Below are 23,139 nucleotides of genomic sequence, written 5' to 3' on the forward strand. Positions count from 1 at the left end.
TCTTTCTTAATAACTGCACTCAACTGCACTCATAGTTTGAAAGGCCCAAAAGTGGAATGTGTTTAAATGCTGATTTGTCCTTCTTTTGCAGCCCATCCTTATTCATCTCATAACACAACACTTTATTTTAATCCTTTTGATACGTTTCAGGCATTTGTGGGCTGGACATCATTTACTTTTTCCAACTTAACAATACTGAAGTTAAGAAAAAAAAACAGGAAATAATTGGAATCACTATAATATTCTATAGATTGTGAGTGAAATTTAGGGTACCAGCAGAGGACATGGTTGAAATGTGCTGAAATAAATGACATTTGTACTGTCCAGTTTTTGTTTCCATTGTAGTAAAATATACAAAATTAACTAACTTGTATTTAGTATTATTTGTTAAGTTCTGTGTTTTAAAAGTTGCAGCAGTTGCAAATATTTGATTGTCGGATAAAAGATATGTGAAACATACAAGTAGGATTATAAATATTAAGTTAAAAAGCAACTGTTTTTCTCAAGGAACTGATAATGATCACTGTCTTGGTTATATATATCTTTTTCGCCTTATGCTATTATTTTCACATGTTACCACTGCAGCATCATAGCTCCAGTGATGCTTTGTATACTTTCAGTGTGATTACATAGGTTTTCCTTAGGTTATTCCTGTTTCCTCCCTTTCCAATACATGTAGCCCTCTATGTAATACACAGTGTACACTTTAAGGAACTGGTGTACCTTATACAGCTGGATTCTGCCTTTGCACTCAGTGCTGTACGATAGGCATTGGCATTTTTTGATATTGAGACTAAACTTTCTGGTTAACACAGATACATAGATGGGCTTTAGATAGTATCTGACTAACTGAGCTATGTGTTTTTTTTTTTAAAAAAAAAACCCCAAAACAAACACTGTATGGTATAATTAATTGGAAATCTATTTTTAAACTGTTTTACTTTATGTTAGGCAATTTTTCCTCACCTCCTCTTGAACAAGAAAACTGTTGCAGATCAGTTTAAAACTGTTGTTTCATATAATGACTTGCTACTTTTTTACTTTATCATTTAACAACTGAAGCAGTCCGTTTTCCGTAAAACATTTTGGATAGAAGTTGCTCAAATTCACAATCATTTCTATAAAGCAAAGCCAATACCATGACAAAAAATGGTTTGAATATATTAATTGTGTTTTGTGTTGGCAGTAACATCTAGAATTTGAGGATAATGGAGAGACAGATTCATGTTTAAATATTTTTTCTGGTGCATTCAGATTTGACAAAAATGAGGTTTATGTAACTTTATGATATCATAGCATTTACCATTATACAGTATTTTTTGTTGAAGCTGGTCTGTTACATTAATCTCATAGTTGCCACCCATTTATCTATTTCCTTTGCCAAGTGTGTTTTGGTTGCAATCATGTATGGGCTGGAGTCTATATTGGTGTAAAAACAAAAACATATTTTAGCTTGATGGAGATCCATTGTTGGACATATTTTTATAGTCAATAACACTAATTTACAGTGGAGTAATTAAAAAGTAACTAGTCAGCCTTACCCATGTTGCAAAAAAAAAAAAAAAATACAATGACAGAAAAGTCACATTCTGCAGAGATAGCACGTTGTTTCAAATTTTGGTGGTGACAGGCTTCAGCATGCTGGTGGTTTACTTACCCTTTCAAGGGGCTTTGGTTATAGTTTAATTTTGAGCTGTAGTGCTCTCTGTTTGCCATTTATATTTTGTCCCTATTTTAGTTTAGGCTATGGTAGACATCTTATTAGGTTAGAAAAAGCTAAATATTTCCCCCATGCCAGAAAAAAAGATACATTTTAGCTCTTTAGTGTCAGTTAGCTTGTAAATGTTTCTAATTATGTTTCTGTTTTGCTATGTCCAGATTTGGCAGTCATGTGTACAAAAGTATCAAACTTTACATTTATTACTTTATATATAAAATATAATGTAATTATGGTGTGTTTATTTTCATGTTAATGTTTTTTATTTGTAGTTCTATGCTTGTATTTTTTTTCTATTTTCTGTTAAGAGTACTATGCAAGAATTAAGCCATAAGTCATTTGAACTATGGCTGTGTTTGAATGATGTTCTGGTATTTCATACTGGACTCTTTCCTGCTTTACGGCTGTTGTTTGTTGCTGGGGTATTTTGATAAAGGAAATGGATAGCTGGGATGTGATATAGTATAAGAATTGGCTTTCTTTTCTATCATTATTATTGTTTTAGCCGCATAGTATACTACTCAATGTATAGTCTTATTTCAGGAAATTTTGTATTATTATTCACTTAAATTGAATCTAGAGTACAGTTTAGTTTGTTATTAAATTTCTTGAATTATGATAATTTTGCAACTATTTTTATTATTTATATTTATAAGAAACTTATTTTATACATTTTTATTTTGTATGCGTTGCTTTTACAACTGTCATTTCAAAACAGACACCCACCCAAAACAAATATTTTTCATGCTTGTGATAATTGTCTTTTGTGATGAAATATTGGTGCTAGAGAAAACTGTATGCCACACCCCATCCTTACCAAAACACGTCGTATTACCCAAAGGACTGTAGAGATTAATAACACATTTGACAGACTGCCAAATAGCATATACAATAAAACTAAGAAATGCTTGTATTCAAAATGTTTTCATTATAGAGTGTGGAGACAGCAACAGAAGAAAAAGACTTCTTGTACTCTTACATGGTTTTAATAACAAAAATGTTTCATTTGTAGTTTGGCACTGCTGCCTTGTATAATATTATCTTAGTACTTTTGAACACAAGAAAAATGTGAATAGGACATTCAGTCCAATGTAGCTCACATATTCTTATCAACTATTCTTTCCAAAATAACACAATTCATAGGTTCCCAGAGTTCTCCTTTAAACAAAAGCAAAAACATGTTCTATATATCCTTAGTTTTCTGTTTGAAGTACGTTTTCTAGCATTTGCAGAATTAACCATTAACCACCTTTGATCTGTACCTGTACATTTTTGTTAAACAAGTTATTTTACAGTAACAACAGGCTGTAATGTCCTATTTTCAGTTTGGTTAAATTAAAAGGATGAAAAGGATTAACTCTTTCTTTCCTTATAGCTTTTATTCTGTCATTGAATAAGAACATTACCTATTTTTTAAGGTTTTTACTACTCCTGTTTTGTACTTCTTATAATAAGGTGATTAAAACTGTACATAGTATTACAGTTGTGACCTCACAAATTCATTATAAAGGTTGCTTCTGTTCAGTGTTTGGATGAGCCCACTAGCACCCGTGAGCCTTTTAATAAAGGATGCTTTGTTGCTTTAAACCCCACCAAAACACTGTGCAATATTGTATTTTAAAATATTGTGTATAATTCACATTTATTTGTATTAAACTTAAATTGTTATGCATCTCTTCCAATCTGAATTTTGCCCAGGTTCATGTGCTAGTGATTTTGCTGACTGTGTGGCTTGTTAGTCCATGTGAGGTAGTTTCATATGTAAACTGATTTATAATTATAAACGGAGTGGTTGGGTGGTGGAATTACAGTCTCAAAGATGAAAAATTTTAAGAACACCAACCCGGTTGCCCCTTTTATTTGTGGCAGAATGAAAAAAAAAAAAAAAAAAAAAAAGATGTGCGGCTTTGTTCTGCTTCCTAATCTGGGGTTTCTCATAAACTGATGTGAGTTTAGACTTCAAGACATGGCAGTGCTACATCCTGTGGCTTGCTCTGATCTCCAAATAAGATATCTCCTTCTGGGATGCCCATGTTTTATGGCGGTTAGACTGTAAGAGGTGGGGTTAGGTGACGTTATTGGGAAGAAGAAGAAGACAGTTAGCGGTAGCCCCCCCTCTAATTTCGGAGGGTTTTTGCATACCTGAACTAAGTCCTCTGATGCATGTGCATGACACGGCACCCCCACAGCTCGAGCCCGGAGGGGCAAGTGGACCTGTGAGGTTGTGGAGTCAGGATGGGGCGTCGCATATGCAGGGAGGGTCAGTCGTTGATGCTGTGTTTTGAACTTATAAGGTTGAATACTCAGAAAACATTGAGTGACTCGTCGGGAGGAGAGCCACTACAAAAGAGTGTGCTCTGTTACCATTGTGAATTCACTTCCCAGAAGATCATACCGCAGTTGGAGAACCGCCCACTTAATGGCTAGAGCCTTTTGCTCAATTTCCACATTCCTTGTCTCCCAGTCCATTAGTTTCCAGCTGAGGAACTTGATGGGGTACTCTGCTTTGCTGATGACTCATGGCAGGACTGTGTCCGAGGAGTCTGTCTGGAGGAGAAAAGGAATAGAAAAGTCAGAGGTGATTAATGCTTTGACTGCATGATTCCACACAACTGTGTTGGGTGACTTCTTCGTCAGATTAGGTAGAGGCACAACTTACTAGGAGAAGCGGAGAACAAACCTGTGGTAGTATCCAGTCAGTCCTAAGCAGGCCTGAACCTGCTTTTTTGTTTGTGACCGGGGCCAATCGCTTATATTTGTAATTTTTGACTGCTGGGGCTTGACTCATTCTCCGCCAACCATATAGAACATTTTTAGGGGTTGATCCAGATATCACCATTGCGGATGGCCCAGAGGATGTTTTGAAAGTACAACAGATGTTTCTCCCAGGTGCTGGAATAGGTGATGACGTTGTCAATGTAGGCAGCACTTTAGGCAGTGTGGGGCTGGAGCAGTCTGTCCACCAGATGCTGGAAGGTTGCCATGGCGCCGTGCAGCCGAAAAGGTAGAACACGACATTGCTAGTGGGTACTAGGGGTGCTAAACGTGTTTTTCTCTTTCACTGTATCTGTCAAAGGGATCTGCCAATAGCCTTTTGTAATATCAAGGGTGGAAAGGTACTGGGCGTTAAGTCACTCCAGAAGGTCATCCACCCTCTGCATGGGATAGGTGTCAAAATGGGTAATCCGTGTTGAGCTGGCAGAAGCGTCAACTGGGAAAGTTGGCACTCTGGAAAAGATGTGCAAAACTGATGCACCTCATAATGCATGCCCGGCCAATAGAAGCATGCAGTCATGTGCTCCTGGGTTTTTTCAGGACCCAAATGCCCTCACAGTAAATGAATTTGAGCCAGGTCACATATCTCCCAGTTGAATGGCCGGGGGTCAAGGAGTTGGCTCTTTATCCCATCCTGGGATTCTGTCACACAATACCACAGATAATTTTCGAGGGTAAAGTATGGCATAGAAGGTGTGGAATCATTTCTGGCATATTTTAATGAATCCTCATTCCACCTGCTCGCGCTTAAAGGAGGTGGATGGAAACAATATCATAGAGAGGTGAGGGTATCAGGATGACATTCAGCGGAACCTCCAGTGTCTTTCGGCTTGGCTGCTCTCGGTCCACTATCCAACTGATTGTGGTGGGGTAGTCCCTAGCCTCACCATGAATACATGTGCAACTGGTCCACCTTTGGTCATACTGTTCTGACCAGACATAATGGCTAGCAGAGATGATCATGTTGCTGCCCTTATCATAGAGGGCATGACCTGGGTGTCCATTCAGTCTGGCTGTGCCTGAAACAAGAGAAACGAGAATGTTACTGTTAACAGTACCTCCCTGTCTCACCCCAAGCATACTGCATGGGGTCGTCTCCCTTTGGGCAGGTCACCACAGTATGTCCCGGCTCACCATATCAGTAGCACTGGTGTGAAAGGGTTAACCGCTATTGCAAACTCTTCGTCCAAATCATAATAGGCACATTGTGCCTTGGCCACTAGGAAAGGAGTCAATAGGTTACTCCAGTTACGTCGTGGTCTGCACTCCTGGGTGCTGTGCCTCTTTGGTTAGCCTCACCAGATTCCCCATCATTGGAGCCCCACAATCTTGCCGATGTTTGGTTGGGAGGTGAAAAGTCAGTCTTATAAATGAAGAGTTTTTGGGATGCCAACCGGGTCAACCCCTTTTATTAATCGCCAGACGAAATGAAAAGAATGAAAAAAGCATGGTTTTACACTGTTCCCCAAACTGTGGTTTCTCATAAAACTGAGGTCAGGTTAGACTTCAAAATGAGATAATAATCTGTCCTGTGATGTGCGCTTGTCTCCAAAAAGACATCTTCTGGGATGTCCGGCTTTTACGGTGGTCAGTCCAGAAGGGGTGGGATTAGAGGCCCTTATTGGGTGGTTTAGAAGTGCTATGAAGGAAAAAGAAGCAGATAAAAAAAGTTAGTGGTAGCCCCCCCTCTAATCTCGGGGGTTATAGCCCCCCTTCTCATCTTGGTTTTTGTTGCATACCTGACTTAAGCCTGCGGTGGAGTGCTCCTATGTGTGTGCATGAAAACTGATATATAATTATTTTTGTTACATTGCATCTAAATTATGTATAAAAATGATAAAAATCAGTATCTCCAGCATAAATACTTATACAGCTTTGTGTCTTAATTCAGCAGAGATTTTTGTGTTTAAGCTCATGTTCTAGCCTTCTTCATACTTCTCTGTGTGAATCCCTTTTCCATTTAGTTTTATAACTAGCTGTGCTATCTGTCAAAGATGGTTTGAAATCTTAAGCAATTAATGTAGACCTCATTGTTGTCGTTTGAAGTGCAGCATCTAATAGAATGTATTTTGTAGTATATGTCACGATAAAATATTTCACTTGCATCATCCCGGTAATGCATTACAAAAATTTTGTGTGATGTGCCATCGGCTTCAATGACAAATGCAATGCATATGTCTCTGGTATATGCCATATGGTATGGGATTTGTAAAAGCAGTGTCAATGTTTGTGATACACCACCTGTTAGAATGACAAGTGCAATCAATGCATTTTATTACTGCAAATGTTTGTTTGGCACCCTCTATTGGAATTAATGAGGCATAGAAACCAGATGGACACAGAGATACACAGACACTTATCCTTTTAATAAAGTGGATTAGCCTCTAACCTTCTTTGAGGATGGTATTCTAACTTTTTCTGGTCCTGGTATGCAATTTGTGCCCAGGGTGTGGCAAATATATTGGACTGGCTCCTCAACCCTGCACTGAACAAAATCGGTTAATAAAGTGGCATAATATAGGTTAAATATTCTTAACAGACTACATGCCCTTATCGTGTTCTCTTACTGTTAAAATCATGGACCTGCTAGAACTGAGTTTTGCATTGTTAGAAATATTCTTTTGTAGCAGGCTTTTAACTTTACCCTTGAATTTACCATTTACCCTTGAACGGTTGTTGTCTATAAGCCCTTTATTTAACAGTCTTATGTTTTGTAGGTGTATCAATGCTGTCAATATTTTTTCTTAACTTCTTGTTCATGTGCTGCTTTTAACAATTAATATATGTTATGTCAAGTATTATCTTAAATATTCCCCAACATGCATTTATGTGTTTATTTCTTTAGGATTTTACAGTCTCCTTTTATAATTTGCAATTTGGATTTAATTGTTTTTTAAGCATGTCGAGATGTTCTATAATTTTAATATGCTCAGATTCTTTCTCAGATTTTTCCTTGTAATTATCAATTATTCAAAAAGTGTAAGCGTATTTACATTAAAATTATCCTGTATCCATTTGGATTGAGCCAAGTTAAAAGTTATTGTTTTAATGTCTAATTTAATTTCTAATTTCTAGGCAACTATGTACAACTTCGGGGTGTGCACCTTATTTTAATATGTGCATTTTTTCTGTAGTTTTTTTTTTGTTTTTGTTTTATTACTGATAATTAATCATTTAACAAATTTTGTTAAATTTTCTGTTTTTTTGCATATTAAAGTGGACATTCACTCTCACCACTAAAGTTGTTTTTTCACTTAAGCTACCCTCACTTTCCAACTTGCTTACCATGTAAACACACCTAGTTCCTTCCAATGGCTACAATCATCCTTATATATCTAATTTTATTTACATTTTGAAATATAGGAAGTAATAATATTTCAATGAGTAACTTGCAATGTATTGTAAACATACTACCTGGAAGTAACAAATGAAGTAGAAACAAACAGATTCTTCTTTTCTCAGATTGTATTTTCATAATTTGCTTCTTCATATCTTGAAGACCAAAAGACAAAAGATTCTTTTATCCTTAAATATGAAAGATAACAGTAAAACGAAAACATGGTAAACATGCAATAGTAAGTAGGCATTTGTTTTTTATTTAATCCATTGACATTAAAACAATGGAAAAATAATGTGTTTCTTTGTATAATTTAGGTAAATCTGAAACTGAACATATTACAGTGATCCCTCTTCAATTGCAGGGGTTGCGTTCCAGAACCCCCTGCAAAAGATGAAAATCCACAAAGTAAAAACCATATGTTTATATGGTTATTTTTATATATTTACTTATAAATAAAACTGATATCACATATGTTACAGCCATAACGATAGATAGGCCACCAGCAATAAATACATATAATGCAAGAAAAATTGTATAAAATGTGTGTATAGTTATATTAAACGTACGTACATGTACGAAGTACGTAGAAAATTAGTTATAGGTACTCGCCAACAATGACACAATGAATTGTCAGATAACGATATCATAAATGGTACTGCACAACAAAGGAAAGTGTTACAGCTCTTCTAAAGGAGCCTCTTCAGGCGACTGTGTAGCACCGTGGTGTAGCTGTTCCCTTCCTTCAACATATCCAAAACTTTTACGTTTTAGGCAATTGTTACCATCTTCCGTTGGCGCTTGGGCATGGCCCCGGAAGCAGTAGCAGTTGCATATCATTTTGGAGGCATAATGAAGGGCTTGACTACGCACAAAGATAAACACAAAAGACACTCTTTACACAGCGAAACACGTTGATGCTGAATGAGCGAGATGAGATGCTGGCTAATGCAAAGCGGAATCGAATGCTGCTCTCCGTCACTGAGCCAATCAGCATCCAGGAACTTAACCGCGTGCTCTGATTGGGTAGCTTCTCAGCCATCCGCCAATAACGTCCCTTGTATGAAATCAACTGCCAACTGAGGAAGCATGTAACAGAAATAAAAGATCCATTGTCTGCAGACATATCTGTGAAGCTCTAAAAAATCCGCAATATATATTTAGATATGCTTACATATAAAATCCGCGATAGAGTGGAGCAGCAAAAGTCAAAGTGCGATATAGAGAGGGATACTGTATAGGAAAAATACATACTATTTAAGGTCCAACGAGCAGATAGGCTTGTTTGATGAAGGTCTTGGTACATTTTATAATATGTCTTGTTTATAATATGTCCTGTGACCAGTAGGATTCACTGTAGCACCCCAAACACAACCACAACTACACAAGTCTCTGGTTCAAGCAAATGATTTATTGTGTTTAAGTACCTCTCACAGGCTTCTCAGAACATTGCAGTATAATGCAGAAAGAATTTTTTTCCTTCTCTCAGTCTCTTCCCTCTCTTCCAATTCTTCTCAGTGAGTTTCATCCTCATCTACCCAACTCTGACTTTACGAAAGTGTAGAGGAGTGGGTTCCTTTCTACTGGATTCAGGAGCAGGAACCATTTCTGGGTCAGACGGAACCTCTCTAAAAGGAGTAAATCTCCACTCCACAGCTCCCTTCGGTGACTGTTATGAAACCCAGGAGGGCTGCCTAGTGGAACTTGAATTCTCATGAAGCCCTGTGGGAGTGTGTATGGGAGACCCATCAGAGAGTTGGTGTCATCTGTCGGACTCCGGGAGAAAATGGCTTCAGGAGGTGGTCTTCTTCTATCCTTTCATTATCCAAAGGTCTTGTGAAAAGGCATTTTCTCCTTGGGGATACCACATACCAAAACTAATGGCGTCCCGGCTGGGTAAGAACCATCTATTTCAGTCGGGATGCCAGCCAACGATTGTCTTCTATGACTGTCCATAAGTCAAAAAAAGAGTTTATAATGTACGATAGTTCTTCCAACCTTGATCCACACTGACAAAAAAAAAAAGTGAAACTAAACGTATAATGGTAAAATATCTAATTATGTAGTCTGTATGTGCACACTTTCTAATCTATACTAATAAAAGGCAAAGCCCTCACTCACTCACTCACTCACTCACTCACTCATTCACTCACTCACTCACTCACTCACTCACTGACTCATCACTAATTCTCCAACTTCCCGTGTGGGTGGAAGGCTGAAATTTGGCAGGTTCATTCCTTACAGCTTCCTTACAAAAGTTGGGCAGGTTTTATATCGAAATTCTACGCGTAATGGTCATAACTGGAAGCAGTTTTTCTCCATTTACTGTAATGGAGATGAGCTTCAACGCCGTGGGGGCGGAGTTTCGTGTGACATCATCACGCCTCCCACGTAATCACGCAGTACATAGAAAACCAGGAAGACCTAAAAAAAGCGCTGAAGAAAACATGCATTATATAATTGAGAAGGCAGCGAAACAATAAGAAGCGAGCGAGTGACATATACAACCATATTCATGACTTCTGCTACTTCGGAAACAAAGCACGATGTAAACCTACACTTTAAATTAAGTTCATAGACAGGCTGCGCTGGTGTTTGTAATTTAGTGCCTGCCCATATAAGGCCGTCCGTCAGCGGCAATCCAATAGCAAACTCCCACTAAATATTCACGGGTTAAGGACTGTGCTTATGCAGAGGAAGATGAGATGGTCAGGGTGGTGTTTGGTACAAACTCAGCGAAACTGCGAGAGAAAGTTTTAAGTGCCAGGACTAAGGTAACATTAAATACAGCCATGGACATAGCACGAGATGGCACCAGCACAGCTGGGAAACTTCGATGCATGTACACCGAGCGGCTCACGTGAACTGACGCAGTGCACAGATAAAAGCAACAGTTCCAAAGAGCTGAACAAAACCAATTACACAATTGAAAAGGCAGCAAAAATATGAAGCGCTTGATACATACAAGCATATTCATAAATCCAAAACAAAGCACACGTTGGAAAAAGTCAATGTCCCGCTAAAGGAAGACAGTGTAAAAAACCGTGCATGCAGTGTGTCAGGTCTCAGATAAAGAAGAAGACGAGCTGTTTATTGATGCAGTAAGAAACGAATCGATGAATGAAACCTGTCATCTTTACAACGATTGACAAACACGGAATGTAACTTGAACACAACACATCCTACAAATACGAACCTGATTGAAAGAAATAATGATAATCAAATCCTTGATGACAGCAACACTCAGTAACACTCACAAAACAAATACTGTATATTGACAGTCATGTTACGTTATTTTTAAAATGTTCCCTTTTCTTTTTCATAGCTTTTTTAACACACTACTTCTCCGCTGCGATACGCGGGTATATATATATATATATATATATATATATAACCCGATCTACATACTCAAATAATGGATACTTTATTCGCCATCAATGATTGTTTTGGTAAAGCCATACTCAGTGTATTCATTAGATGAACGGTAAAAAAGTAAGAGCGAGGAAGGATGACTTATTGAGGCATGCAGGCTGTAGTGCGCGTCAACTCTATCTGAATTGCGATCACATTTGAAAAATATATCTTTTCAAGTTCTATTTAGTCCATATGTGTCAAACTCAAGGGCAAGGGCCACATCCGACCGCGTGTAATTATATCCGCCCGAGATCATTTTATATACTGTATTATTGTTATTAAAGCCCGGTATATGAAGCGCTGGTAACACAATAAACTACAGATCCCATAATGCAGCGCTTCAGCTGCCTTGCCGAACACTTACCGAGTTAATCAAGTTATTGCGAAGCTAGCTCACACGATGCTGAAGAGAAAAGTTGATTCTGAAAATAGAGCCTTTAAAAACCGATGGGAGGCTGAGTATATGTTTACTGAACCCGTGTGTCTCATTTGTGGAGCTAATGTGGCTGTAATTACAGAATTTAATCTAAGACGGCACTATGAGACAAAACATCAGGTTAACCTGAATGCAATGCAGAAGATACAGAAAGCAGCATAATTAAATTAGAATCTGACACTTCAGCGGACGTCTTTACCCGTGCACAATCACAAAGTGATTTCAAGTGAAGCTGCTTTTATGGGAGACACAAATGCACCAGTGCACCTTGCCTCACTTTCCCTGTTGCCAAGTAATGTTAAACCAAGTCGTCACTACGGTGTTCCCAAATCGCACTTTGCTGATAAACTGAGCGCACTGAGTTTGCACGGCGCTTTGGTGACTTTGAAGAACAAAAAAAGTCCGTCTACATGCGGCTCGAACCTTGTGCATGTTTGGTAGCACATATCTGTGTGAGAAGCTCTTCTCAGTGATAAAGACTAACAAAACAGCACACAGGAGTTGCCTCACTGATGAGCACCTGCAATCCATCCTGAGAATCTCCACAACACAGAACCTCACACCAAACAGAAACGAACCTGTGGCCAAAAAAAGATGCCAGGCGTCCAGCTCTAAAATGACATATGAGCAAAGAAAACTGAATGATTTGATTTGTTATTGCTGAAAAGAACACATTTCATTTATATTTCTAGGTTTTGTTATGCAGCATGTTCATATTTGAATTTGTATCATTTTGACAGGATATATTTTTATGGAGAGCAAAATCTTTTGGGATATTTAAAATCTAAGTTTATTTTTATATAAAATTACATAAGAGTAAAGAAATGTGAATGTTTGTTCTTTTAACGTTTACTTTATTTCTAACTTGTATAATTTAGACAGGATAAATTTTTATGGAGAGCAAAATATTATAAGTTGTTTAAGGTTTGAGTTGATTTATTCACGAATAATATTCCTGTCTGTTTTTACCATTCCTACCAAACATATTTCTGTCGACTAAATAAAAATTCCTTCTATTTAAAATTTAAATAGAACTTGAACAAATACATAGTTCATAATATCCACGCAGACTTGCACGTAAGAGCGGAGTTATCCGTTTTAACAAGCAGCGTATTGCACTGATCTGAAATAGCTGTGTGTGTATATATGTAGATATGTATGTATATGTATATATATGTTTATATATGTGTATGTGTATGTATATATATATATGTATTTGTGTGTATATATGTGTGTGTATGTATGTATGTGTGTATGTATATGTATGTGTATATATGTAGATATATATGTATATATATATGTGTATATGTATAGATATGTATATATATATATGTTTATGTGTGTGTGTGTAAATATATATATATATATATGACAACAACACTCATCACTCACAACAGTGACAAAACAATTACATTGACAATCATGTTACGTTATTTTCAAAATGTTTCCTTTTCTTTTCATTGCTTCTTTAACACACTACTTCTCCGCTGCGAAGCGGGGTATTTTGCTCGTATATATATATATATGTATATATATATGTATATATATATACCCCGATCTACATACTCTCAAATAGACAAACCACACGCCGTGGCGCAATGAAAGAGGCTTCGCCTCTAGCAACGACATCCGAGGTTTGATTCCTGAGAGGGGGTGCACTGAGTATGTACGCCTGATGACCCCAAAATTAGGGCGAAACACGTGTCGCGTACTCTTTGCATCATTTCACAGTAAAACTATTTCAATATATATATATACATACATATACATACACACACACATACTGTGGAGGACTGCCGGCTTTTCATGCCGGTCCTCACCCCCAGGCCGCCAGGAGGAGCTCTCCCGACAGCAGGATAGTGCCCCGAGGTCCAGCAGGGCCTCATGGACTTTGTAGTATTTATACACAGCCCTGCTGGATACCTTGGGGGCCACCAGGAGTCGCTGTGGGGGGGGCTTATAGGCTCTTTTGTGCCTTATGACCCGGGAGTACATCACGGTCACGTGACGGGAAGGAAGGACGTGCTCCCGGGTTGAAGAAAAAGACTGTTTGCTCTGACCCGGAAGGAATAAGGATCACATGGACTGAGGATTGAGAACACTTCCGGGTCAGGGATTATAAAAGGACTGTGGGAGCTCCCAGATGGTGAGCTGAGCTGGGTGGAAGGGTGGCAACACGTCTGGGAGCTGGAGGATTGTGTTATTGTGATTTATGGTGAATTATTTGAGTATTGTGATGGAGAGTGTGCTTTGTGCACTGTGGAAACAAAATAAAGTCAACAATTGGACTTTTACCTGGTGTCAGGAGTTCAAGGGAGCGAGAGTGCCCCCTATCTACCACAATACATATATATCAGCGCTTCCCGATTCATTTTAGCCTCGCATCCCCTTGGTTTGAGACGTATGAAAAAATATGCGGTTAACGCAGAAAGACAGATCACCAATTGAAGCTTTATGAATAATGGATACTTTATTCGCCATCAATGATTGTTTTGGTAAAGCCATACTCACTGTAATCATTAGATGAACGGTAAAAAAGTAAGAGCAAGGGGAGGATGACTTATTGAGGCACGCAGGCAAAACCACAATAGCACGCGGGCTCGAAGTACTGTAGTGCGCGTCAACTTGACCTGAATTGTGCGATCACATTAGAAAAAATATATCTTTTCAAGTTCTATTTAGTCGACACAAACATCTTTGGTTGGAATGAAAGGCGAATTTACTCTTTACATTTGTATGTTGAAGAAAAATGTATGCAATGATGACTACATTTAACTTACATTCCTACCAAAGATATTTCTGTTGACTAAATAAAAAGTCCTTCTATTTAAAATTTAAATAGAACTTGAACAGATACGACAAGATTAGGAGTCATCCGTTTTAACAAGCAGCGTATTGCACTGATACGAAATAGCCTGCCCATTTAATTATTTAGGAATGGATAAATAAATTAAGATTTTGTACAAATAATGTTTTTAATTTTTCTTCTTTGATGGATTCTGGCACCCCCAGCAACAGTTGCTCGCACCCCAAAGATTGTATGTGTGTATATAAATATGTAAATATTGTGTGTGTGTGTATATATGTGTGTGTATATGTAAATATGTATGTATATATATATATATGTGTATATGTATGGATATGTATATATATATGTTTTTTGTGTGTGTATATATATATATATATATATATATATATATATATATATATATATATATATATATGACAGCAACACAGTGACAAAACAATTACATTGACAATCATGATACGTTATTTTCAAAATGTTTCCTTTTCTTTTTCATTACTTCTTTAACACACTACTTCTCTGCTGCGAAGCGCAGGTATTCTGCTAGTCTATACTAATAAAAGGCAAAGCCCTTACTCACTCACTCACTCACTGACTCATCACTAATTCTCCAACTTCCCGTGTAGGTAGAAGGATGAAATTTGGCAGGCTAATTCCTTACAGCTTACTTACAAAAGTTGGGCACGTTTCATTTCGACATTCTACGCGTAATGGTCATAATTGGAACCTATTTTTTGCCCATATACTATAATAGACTTCTGCACGATGCCCGTGGGAGGCGGAGTTACGCCTCCCATGTAATTTAGTGCCTGCCCATATAAGGCCGTCCGTCAGCTGCAATCCAATAGAAACACTGCCACTCAATATTCACGGGTGAAGGACTGTGCTTATGCAGAGGAAGATGAGATGGTGAGGGTGGTGTTTGGCACAAACTCAGCGAAACTGCGAGAGAAACTTTTAAGTGCTGGGTCTTAGCTAACATTAAATACAGCCGTGGACATCACACGAGATGGCACCAGCACAGCTGGGAACCTTCGATGCATGTACACCCAGCGTCTCACGTGAACTGGCGCAGTGCACAGACAAAAGCAACAGTTCCAAAGAGTGCTGAACAAAAACCGAATTACACAATTGAGAAGGCAGCAAAAAAATATGAAGCGTGTGATACATACAAGCATATTCATAAGTGCAGCTACTGTGGAAACAAAGCACACGGTGGAAAAAGTCAATGTCCCGCTAAAGGAAGACAGTGTTAAAAAAAACCCGTGCATGCAGTGTGTCACGTCTCAGATAAAGAGGAAGACGAGCTGTTTATTGATGCAGTAAGAAACGAATCGATGAATGAAACCTGTTATCTTTACAACGATTGACAAACATGGAATGTAACTTGAACACAACACATCCTCCAAATACGAACCTGATTGAAAGAAATAATGATAATCAAATCCTTGATGACAGCAACACTCATAACACTCACAAAACAATTACTGTATATTGACAACCATGTTACGTTATTTTTAAAATGTTCCCTTTTCTTTTTCATAACTTCTTTAACACACTAGTTCTCTGCTGCGAAGTGCGGGTATATATATATATGGATATATATAACCCGATCTACATACTCTCAAATAGACAAACCACATGCCGTGGTGCAATGGTTAGCGCCGAGGTTCGATTCCCGAGAGGGGGTGCACTGAGTATGTACGCGTGCTTCCCGATTCATTTTACCCTCCCATCCCCTTGGTTTGAGATGTATGAAAATATATGCGGTTAACACAGAAAGAAAGATCACCAATTGAAGCTTTATGAATAATGGATACTTTATTCGCCATCAATGATTGTTTTGGTAAAGCCATATCAGTGTATTCATTAGATGAACGGTAAAAAAGTAAGAGCGAGGGGAGGGTGACTTATTGAGACACGCAGGCGAAACCACAATAGCACTCAGGCTAGATGTAGTGCGCGTCAACTCGATTTGAATTGTGCGATCACATTCGAAAAAATATATCTTTTCAAGTTCTATTTAGTCGACACAAATATCTTTGTTTGGAATGTAAGGCGAATTTACTCTTTGCATAAATTTTTCTTCACCATACAAATGTAATGATGCCTACGTTTAACTTACATTCCTACAAAAGATATTTCTGTTGACTAAATAAAAATTCCTTCTATTTAAAATTTAAATAAAACTTGAACAGATACGATAGTTCATAATATCCACGCAGACTTGCACGTAAGAGCAGGAGTCATCCGTTTTAACAAACAGTGTATTGCACTGATACGAAATAGCCTGCCCATTTAATTATTTAGGAATGGATAAATAAATTAAGATTTTGTACAAATAATGTTTTTCATTTTTCTTCCTTGATGGATTCTGGCACCCCCAGCAACAGTTGCTCGCACCCCAAAGAGTGTGTATATGTATATATGTAGATATGTATGTATATGTATGTATATATATGTATATATATGTATATGTATGTATATATATATATATATATATATATATATATATATATATATATGTATATATATGTATATGTATGTATGTATATATATATATGTATATATATGTATATATGTATATATATATGTATATACACTGTGTGCACAGTTATTAGGCAAGTGAGTATTTTGACCATATCATCATTTTTAATGCGTATATTCCAACTCCAAGCTGTATTAACTTGAATGCTTATTTGATTTAAGCACGTCAGGTGATGTGTATTTGTGTAATGAGGGAGGGTGTGGCCTAAGGAGATCAACACCCTATATCAAGGTGTGCAGAATTATTAGGCAGCTAGTTTTCCTCAGGCAAAATGGGCCAAAAAAGAGATTTAACTGACTCTGAAAAGTCAAAAATTGTAAAAAGTCTTTCAGAGGGATGCAGCACTTTTGGAATTGCTAAGATATTGGTGTGTGATTACAGAACCATCAAACATTTTGTTGCAAATAGTCAACAGGGTCGCAAGAAACGTGTTGAGAACAAAAGACGCAAATTAGCTGCCCAAGATTTGAGAAGAATAAAACGTGAAGCTACCAGGAACCCATTATCCTCCAGTACTTTCATATTCCAGAGCTGCAACCTATCTGGAGTGCCCAGAAGTACAAGGTGTTCAGTGCTCAAAGACATGGCCAAGGTAAGGAGGGCTGAAACCCAACCACCACTGAACAAGAAACATAAGTTGAAACGTCAAAACTGGGCCAAGAAATATCTGAAGACAGATTTTTTTCATAGGTTTTATGGACCGATGAGATGAGAGTGACTCTTGATGGACCAGATGGATGGACCTGTGGATCAGTAATGGGCACAGAGCTCCACTCCAACGTGGAGGTGGGGTACTGGTATGAGCTGGTATTTTTAAAGATGAGCTAGTTGGACCTTTTTGCATTGAAGATGAACTCAAAATCAACTCCCAAACCTACTGCCTGTTTTTCGAAGACACTTTCTTCAAACAGTGATACAGGAAAAAGACCATGATTTTTATGCAGGCCAATGCTCCATCAATTGCATCGAAGTTCTCCACTGCGTGGCCAGCCAGTAAAGGCCTTAAAGATGAAGGAATAATGACATGGCCCCCTTCCTCATCTGACCTAAACCCTATCGAGAACTTGTGGGCACTTCTTAAACGCTAGATTTACGGGGGAGAAAAACAATACACCTCTCTGAAGAGTGTCTGGGAGGCTGTAGTCACTGCTCCACAAAAAGCTGATCGTCAACAGATCAAGAAACTGACAGACTCCATGAATGGAAAGGCTTATGACTGTTATTGGAAAGAAGGGTGGCTATATTGGTCATTGATTGATTGATTTATTTTTTTGAAATGTCAAAGATGTTTATTTGTAAATTTTGAGGTGTTTGTTTATTATTCTCACTATAACAGATGAAAATAAACAAGTGAGATGGGAAAATTTTCATTTTTCCTTTAGTTGCATAATAAATCTGCATACTAATAGTTGCCTAATAATTGTGCACATATGTATTCCCCTAATGATGTTCACACTCACATTTCCGTTGTGAAACATTCAGGTTTATTAACATTTTGGATTGACTGATAGCACTGTGTTTGTTCCATATAAAAATTAATCCTCAAAAATACAACTTGCCTAATAATTCTGCAATCCCTGTATGCATTTGTGTGTATATATGTATATATGTGGATGTATGTGTATATATGTATATATATATATATATATATATGTATGTGTGTGTGTATATATATATATATATATATATATATACTAATAAAAGGCAAAGCCCTCACTCACTCACTCACTCATTCACTCACTCATCACTAATTCTCCAACTTCCCGTGGTAGAAGGCTGAAATTTGGCAGGCTTATTCCTTACAGCTTACTTACAAAAGTTGGGCAGGTTTCATTTCAAATTCTACGATAAGGGTCATAACTGGAAGCTATTTTTCCCCATATAATGTAATGGAGTCTTGAGTTGAGATGGCCGTGGGGCGGAGTTTCGTGTGACATCATCACGCCTCCTACGTAAGTACGTAGAGAACAAGGAAGAACTCCAAGCACAAAACGCCATTTCACAATTGAGAAGGCAGAAAAACATTATGAAGCAAATGATGCATATGTACAGCGGAAACAAAGCACGGCGTGAACCGTAAGTTTATATTAAATTAAGTTCATAGACAGGCTGCCACTAGCGCTTGTAATTTAGTGCCTGCCCATATAAGGCCGCCCATCAGCGCAATCCAATACAAACACTGCCGGTAAATGTTCACGGGTGAAGGACTGTGCTTATGCAGAGGAAGATGAGATGGTCAGGGTGGTGTTTGGCACAAACTCATTGAAACTGCGAGAGAAACTTTTAAGTGCCGGGTCTTAGCTGACATTACACGAGATGGCACCAGTACAGCTGGGAACCTTCGATGCAAGAACACCAAGCTGCTCACGGAACTGACGCAATGCGCAGACAAAAGCAACAGTTCCAAAGAGTGCTGAACAAAACCAATTACACAATTGAGAAGGCAGCAAAAAATATGAAGCGCCTTATACATACAATCATATTCATAAGTGCAGCTACTGCGAAACAAAGCACACGGTGGAAAAAGTGAATGTCCTGCTAAAGGAAGACAGTGTAAAAAAAACCCGTGCATGCAGTTTGTCACATCACAGATAAAAAGGAAGACGAGCTGTTTATTGATGCAGTAAGGAACTAATCGATGAATGAAACCTCTTATCTTTACAACGATTGACAAACACGGAATGTAACTTGAACACATCCTACAAATACGAGCCTGATTGAAAGAAATAATGATAATCAAATCCTTGATGACAGCAACATTCAATAACACTCACAAAACAATTACTGTATATTGACAATCATGTTACGCTATTTTTAAAATGTTCCCTTTTCTTTTCATAACTTCTACTTCTCCACTGCGTACACGGGTATATATATATAAATGTATATATATACCCGATCTACAATACATACTTTAGCATAGACAAGCCACACGCTGTGGCTAATTGTAGAGTCTTCCTCTAACGCCGACATTCGAGGTTCGATTCCCGAGAGGGGTGTACTGACTATGTACGCTACTCCGATTCATTTTACCTTCGATCTCCTTGGTTTGGGACGTATGAAAAATATTAGGTTAACGCAGAATCATGTTACGCTATTTTTAAAATTTTCCCTTTCTTAGCACAAGCACAGCTGAGAAGCTTCGATGCATGTACTCCATAACGCGCTAAAAATAACGATTTAATCACACTTTCAATTCCAAGCAAACGGAACTTTTGTCAATGCATGATTTCCTGGTACATCCATTACACTGATGCACACATCACAGCTACAAAAATGTTAGAGTCGGAATAAAGCGTGCTCCTACGACTGATCATTTCGACTACCCGAAATAAGCCTTGATAAAAGCATGGTTTTGTGCACACTGAAAAGCAAGCAAAATTAGATGCATTACAGAAAGCGGACTTTGTGGCTCTTACTGGGGATCATTGGACTTCCGTGACCGTTAGTAATTCTAAATACATCTAATTACAAAATGTTCAATGATCACACTGTTTTAGCCTAATGTACAAAATAATTTTGGCTAATGTTACTCAGAGTTTAAAGAGTAAGCTGGTCAAATTACCTTTTATGTTTCTGACTTATTTTTTAAGAAGAAAACTGCACTTTATGTTGAAATTTTGGTTATTATTATTTAAAGACAATACTATTCTGAAAATGTACTTAAAGTACTTAAACTACCACTTTATTTTTAAGTCTGCCCAATTTTAACCAGGGATGATATTTTTGTTTCTGTTTTGAATTCAAATGCAGTTTAAAAGCTTTTTTTTTCAGAAATTAAAACAGCTTCAGTTTACAATATTCATGTCCATGTCTATTATTTGATTCTGTCGCCCACTAAAACCGCTTTTAAATTAAAAAAAAAACATTTGCGATTTGGGGCAAATTTACGTGTATTACATACATTAATCAAGATTAATTTTACACAGCCTCTAATTAATTGGATTAATTTTTTAATCGAGTCCCACCTAATATATATATATGTAGATATATATATGTAGATTTGTATATATATGTGTATATACAGTATATATGTAGATATGTATATGTTGTATATACAGTATGTATATATGTGTGTGTATATATACAGTATGTGTATATATATGTATATATATGTATGTGTGTATATATATATATATATATATATATATATATATATATATATATATATATATATATATATATATATATATATATATAATTATATTGTCACTCATGACAATGACAAAACAATTACATTGTCAGTCATGTTACGCTATTATTAAAATGTTTCCTTTTCTATTTATATATATATATATATATATTTTGCTATATATATATATATATATATATATATATATATATATATATAAATAGATAGATATGACAACAACACTCATATCAATGACAAAACAATTACATTGACAATCATGTTACGTTATTTTCAAAATGTTTCCTTTTCTTTTTCATTACTTCTTTAACACACTACTTCTCCGCTGCGAAGCGCGGGTATTTTGCTAGTCTATACTAATAAAACGCAAAGCCCTCACTGACTCACTCACTCACTCACTCACTCACTGACTCATCACTAATTCTCCAACTTCCCGTGTAGGTGGAAAGCTGAAATTTGGCAGGCTCATTCCTTACATCTTACTTACAAAAGTTAAGCAGGTTTCATTTCAAAATTCTACGCGTAACGGTCATAACTAGAACTTACTTTCGACTATATATACGGCCATAGCCTGCAGCTCGGTTGCCGAGTTGCGTCCCACATCATCACGCCTCCCACGGAATTGAGTGCCTGCACATATAAGGTAAATATTTGCAGGTGAAGGACTGTGCTTATGCAAACGAAGATGAGATGGTCTAGTGTTTGGCACAAACTCAGCGAAAGTGCGAGAGAAACTTTTAAGTGCCGGGTCTTAGCTAACATTAAATAAAGCCGTGGACATCGCAAGATCACACAAGAGAGCGGCTCACGTGAACTGACTGTAAACGCAGTACGTAGAGAACTAGGAAGAACTTCAAAGAGCACTGAACAAAAAACGCATTACACAATTGAGAAGGCAGCAAAAGAATATGAAGCGAGTGACGCATACAAGCATATTTATAAGTGCAGCTACTGCGGAAACAAAGCACCGTGTAAACCATAAGTTTAAATTAAGTTTATAGACAATCTGCCACTGGCGTTTGTCATGCATACGATGAATATGATATTCGCGAGATACAAGTTATCACTTTGTAACTAAGTTAAAATTGCTGGTGAAGGACTGTGCTTATGCAAATGAAAATAAAATGGTCAGGGATAGAATAGTGTTTGGCACAAACTCAACAAAAGTGCGACAGAAACTTTTAAGTGCCGGGTCTGCACTAACATTAAATAATTGCTGGTGAAGGACTGTGCTTATGCAAATGAATAGAAAGCAAATGTTATGTTATTTTTGAAATGTTTCCTTTTCTTTTTCATAACTTCTGTAACACTCTTCTTCTCCACTGCGAAGCACGGGTATTTTGCTGGTCTGTACATATAAAAGGCAAAGCCCTCACTGACTCATCACTAATTCTCCCACTTTCCATATAGGTGGGAAACTGAAATTTTGTGTGCTCATTCCTTGCAGTATACATACAAAAGTTAGGTATGTTTCATATCCTATTACAACACCCAAAGGGTAGAAACGGATGTAACCCTTAAACTGTATATACAGATAGGGGAAACCCCTCCTCACTGTTTCTTTGACTTCCAATATACGTAGGAAGTCCAAATTTCCCATCCTTTACGCTGTACTTACAAACATTAAGAATGTTTCATTTTGCGCTGTGCCCCATAACGAACTTCCGAAAATAACGTCTTCTTTTTGGCGGTTCTCACCAATATACCGTAAAGAACTTTTGGAACTGATCTCTCCTTTTGGTGGTTTCATTCCTTAATTCTGTGAATAGATTATTTGTTTCACAGCAGAGACAAACAAGGGCTGCCCCCAGTCCCCCTTCCTTTTTCTGCATGGTCGCTGTCTGTGCCAATTCAAACACATCCAATTTCCAGTAAGGGTCTGCTACACTATGACAATAAATAAGTCACAGGGCCAGACTCTAAAAAAAGGTCGGCATTGACTTGACACAAGATTGC

The 23,139-nt window shown here is 37.4% G+C and overlaps 1 protein-coding gene across 6 annotated transcripts in view; it reads left to right on the forward strand.

The window, feature by feature from the left end:
- The window catches only part of mef2d (myocyte enhancer factor 2d), a 254,463-nt gene that overhangs the window by 913 nt on the left and 230,411 nt on the right, over positions 1-23,139 (forward strand). The window lies entirely within an intron of this gene.

Source organism: Polypterus senegalus, chromosome 1 (genome assembly GCF_016835505.1).
Source record: "Polypterus senegalus isolate Bchr_013 chromosome 1, ASM1683550v1, whole genome shotgun sequence".
Lineage (NCBI taxonomy): Eukaryota > Metazoa > Chordata > Cladistia > Polypteriformes > Polypteridae > Polypterus > Polypterus senegalus.